At 37.6% G+C, this 4862-nt stretch overlaps 1 long non-coding RNA gene across 1 annotated transcript; it reads left to right on the top strand.

Moving 5' to 3' along the window:
* The first annotated feature begins 259 nt into the window (after positions 1-259).
* Positions 260-4862, top strand: LOC131698535 (uncharacterized). The gene is made up of 4 exons (XR_009307619.1): positions 260-468; positions 3311-3406; positions 4281-4307; positions 4847-4862. It is a non-coding gene; the product is annotated as an uncharacterized LOC131698535 (long non-coding RNA).

A 4862-nucleotide genomic window follows, 5' to 3' on the forward strand; every position in this document is an offset into this window, starting at 1 on the left:
CTTTTAGTGGATGTAGTAAAAATACACAGTTTCCATGTGCATGGCTTCTGCCCTGTCACAGGCCTCCTTTGAGATAATAACTGTACCAAGCATAATTCATGCAGATTATTGAACCATTTGTTTCCCTCTCTTTTCTTGTTTTAAACGTTGACTTGAGTTTTACTCAATAGTCAATTACAGATCAGTGTCACCTCCACAGTTCACCACAATTCAGCTTCCATTGAGAATGCATCTCCAGCTATGAAAGGAAGGACTGTATGTTGCTATCGGTTATGATGATAAACGCAATGTTTCTGCTAGCCTTTCAATTTTGTTAGTCAAATCATGATGCAGTAAATGTGACTCGCAAGCGTAAATACTTTTATTTGTAATTGGTCACTTCCTCATCAGGTAGAGTAATCATAACAGGACCTGGTTTTGAAGGCACTAGGACACTGACCTCTCAACAAACCTGTCAAAAGCTACGAGGTAAGAGATCATTTATTATTATTATTATTATTATTATTATTATTATTATTATTATTATTATTATTATTATTATAATAAACTGGCATCATTTCCTACCAAACCTTGTTGAGTTAATATGGCATTTTAAGATTACAAGCTTTGAATATCTATTTAACAAAGTGTTTTGACATAGTTGACTACAATCTGTTGCTTCAGTGGTTGGATTATATAGGTATCCACACTAAAAAATAAAGGTTTTGAAACTATATAGAAAATAGATCCTAACAGGTTAAAATGGAAGGTCTTTTAGCTAATGATATACAATTTGCCAAGGGGGATTCATAAAGTTCTACAGTATATTGAGTGCATTGCCATTATATATATATATATATATATATATACATATATATATATATATATATATATATATATATATATATATATATATATATATATATATATATATATATATATATTGTGATGACGTTTATGTCCCGCATCATAATTTGGAGGCATTAGGACCCTGGGGTTAGGAACATATACTCCATCTTGGTAAATGTTCCTGTCTCTAAGGAGTCCATCTTGGTGAAGGACTCTTAAGTGCTTGATTGTTTTGGTAATTGTTTTATTGATTGTTTATTGTTTAAGTGTTTTTCAGTTGGGCTAATTGGGGTAATTAGAGCCCCTTTAAAAGGGACAGGGAGAACCTGTTAAGAGAGAGAGATAAGAGAGCACATGCCAGAGTGGGTTTGTGTTTTGAGTTTGTTTGGTTGCTTTGTTTAATAAACGCACGCTACAGCGTTTTCATTACACCCTGGTTTCCTGGTTGGTGATTTGAAGAGAAAACCCGGTACTGCACCCCCTGACTTCATTACATATGGTACCAGAAGTGGGGCTTTAAGTAAAATAAAATAAATAAACTAAACACTGAAAATGGAAGACGTTTTGAAGGCAATGGTGCAGCACACAGTGCAGCAGCAGCAAACTACGGCAGCCTTGTTACAGCAAGCTGCCCAGGATCGTCAAGCTACTGCTACCATGATACAGCAAGCTACTGCAGCGCATCAGCAGCAAGCAGACCAGGACCGTCAAGAGTGGAGGACTATGTTTGGCCAGTTGTTGACAAAAATACCAACTAAAGATCCGACACCAGAGGCGACACGCCCAGTTAGAGCAAGTTACTTCTTACAGAAAATGACGCCAGGTGACGACCCGACCCCTGCACCCCCTGACTTCATTACAATATATATATATATATATATATATATATCTGTGTGTGTGTGTGTGTGTGTGTGTGTGTGTGTGTGTGTATGGTAGAATAAATTGCATAAAGGGGTTCTGACATCATAAACCATGAGAGCAAAGCCTGAGATGCAATTATAACCTGAAGTAACTAATATCAGCCTCATTTGTTATTTTTCATAATAAATTGATTCCTTGACTTTTGTTAAAATGAATGTTTTTTTAATCTTCAAACACAATAAAAACATCACAAATGTATCGCTGTCAGAGTCAGTATCTATTATAACTCCTGCTCTTGGGCATTTCAGAGTTTTGTACTGTGACCCCCTTTGATAAAAAATACCATTCGGTTTGTATTCTGTATGCAAAGTTTGCAAAATGAACATTATTTTGCCAGTTTCATGCAAGTCCCCTGCCTCTAACTGCTGTACATATGATTTCACACGGTTTGTATGAAAGACCTTTTTTTGTTGGGTTTTTGTTTTCTTGGTCTCTGATGAATGATTCTGTACCTTCTAAAGTGGGAATTTCAAAATGGTTTAAAATACTTGACATGTTTTAAAGAAAAACAAGTCATGTTTAAATGAGAAAACTATCACTTGGAGGCAACATCGCAGGCTGAGATACAATTATTATTTATTTCTTAGCAGACGCCTTTATCCAGGGCGACTTACAGTTGTTACAAGATATCATATTATTTTTACATACAATTATTATTTTTTTTATACATTATTTTTACACACAATTACAATTTATACAGTTGGGTTTTTACTAGAGCAATCTAGGTAAAATACTTTGCTCAAGGGTACAGCAGCAGTGTCCCCCACCTGGGATTGAACCCACAACAATCCAGTCTTGAGTCCAGAGCCCTAACCACTACTCCACACTGCTGCCCAACCACTACTGTATATAATTGACCTTGCCTTTCATTAACTGTCACCACGGCTTAAGTATGACGCGTATTTTTATTCCTGTTCAACACACAGTAGTTCTTTGAGCAAAACTTAAAAAAGTTTAGCAAAAATAATGATATTTACCTTAACTATTACAGTCATGTGTAACTGGGGTAAACACAGAGCATATATAGTATTATTACACCAGTAGTAGTTGTAATAGTAAATGTTAAAGTATTTATAAACTACAGGAATTTAGCCTAATTGTTTTACAGATGTCAGAACAGAAGTCCTCAGTTTATCTACATAGCCACAGATTAAGGGAGAAAAATGCTGCCTTTTTTAACAAAAAAATGCTGCAACAATTGATTAAAAAAGTGTCCCAACTTTGAGAACATTCTAAGGTGCAGTCAGTTTTTATCATGATAAGAGTGCAGCATGTATCAGTTAAGTGATACAATTAAATTTATACAATTAAATTAATTATATTCTTTACACAGGATAAGATTTTGACAAATCCTTACTCTGATTTACAATAAGCCAGTGACTCACTCAAGCCAATGCAACATAAATACTGTAGTGCACCAAGTTTGGATTTGAACACGTAAACCTTCAGCATTGGACAGATTTGGAATGCTAAGTACATTTAGTGTGTGTGTGTGTGTGTGTGTGTGTGTTTTTAACATGGAAATCTGAGGATGGGCTCATCTGTTTGTTTTTTCAAGCAGGATCTTCATCCAGAATGGTCTGGACCCACTGGAACTCTCCCTGGATCTTTCTTCTGCTGTTGTGCACTCTGGGCTCATCTGTCCCGTGTGGCCAGGGTAAATTAATCAAACCCTCTCTGTTCTTCTTTTTCACCAATTTTTTTTACCCCTGTTTTCTCCCCAATTTAGAATGCCCAATTATTATTATCTGTATCCTCGGCTCACCGCTCGCAACCCCCCGGCCGACTCAAGAAACCGCGGCTGGAGCACGCGTCCTCCGAGACATGCTTCAGCCAAGCCGTCATTTTTCGCACTGCGGATCCACATCGATGCCACCAGACCTATAGTGCCGAAGGACAACACAGATCTGGCGGCTCCACTGGAGAACCACAGGCGCCCTATCAGCCACAGGGGTCGCTGATGCGCCGTGAGCCGTGGATTCCCCTGCCGACCTAAGCCCTCCCTACCCGGGCAGCGCTCGGCCAGTTGTGCGCCGCCCCCTAGGAACTCCCAGTCACGGTCGGCTGTGACATAGCCTGGATTCAAACTTGCGATCTCCAGGCTTATAGGGCACATCCTGCACTCCGCGCGGAGCGCCTTTACTGGATGCGCTACTCGGGAGCCCCTCTCTCTGTTCTTCTTGAAAGAGTCAAACCTATAATGCTGAAGAAAAGTATAATCCCAGCTGTGAACAATCACTGAAACTCTCAGAACTCCTAAGCTACTGTCCCCACCTCAATCATACTGAAATATGATCAAATTGAGTGATGTGTTAATCAAATGAAGATAATTATGGCTCAATTTTTGCAGTTAATTAAATTAGGGAAGAATTCCCATCCAGCGAGCTACAGTTAATAGAATTGAATAGAGGTTCAATTTCAACATAAGCATAATGTAACAGCCAGATCCAGAACCAACCCTCTTAAATAATTTTATTTTTTCTGTGTAAAAGATTTTTAATTTTCATGTTTTTTTTTCTTTTTCTTTACAGTTTACCATGGAGTTTGCTACTGTTTTGGTACTGCACATTTAATAATAATGGATGACATCCCCCAAATAAGTTGCTCTGAAACCTGTGCACTACAATACACTGCAGGTCATTTTCCATTCATATTAATATACCAATAGGTTAAATGGAGGATTTAGGGAAGGTGGGACTCTGAACAGCAGGAGAGATGGACTAGAACAATATGAGAGCTAATGCTGATCTGCTCAAGTCATGTGATGCCTGGGACAGGTCAGCCCATGGTCAATATAGTAAACACACCAAAACTGGAAGAAGTACATTTCAGCACTTTTATGTACAAACTAACAAATGGTTTAACAAAATACAAACTTAATAAACAGTTTCACAAAACCACAAATTCCAAACCAAACTTCTGGTGCATCTAATATTTTGTACAACCCTGCATGTATTGTACACATTTTCATAAACGTAATAAATGCATACAATACAGTGTAGAGTAGATTCATGTTTGCTTATTCTGTTTTTAATTTCTTCTTTTCAGTGATTTTTGCAAAAGGTTTTAATTGTGATTATTTATTTATTTTCTACAGCTCGTTATGAATCAAG

The sequence above is a fragment of the Acipenser ruthenus genome, chromosome 18 (assembly GCF_902713425.1).
Source record: "Acipenser ruthenus chromosome 18, fAciRut3.2 maternal haplotype, whole genome shotgun sequence".
NCBI lineage: Eukaryota > Metazoa > Chordata > Actinopteri > Acipenseriformes > Acipenseridae > Acipenser > Acipenser ruthenus.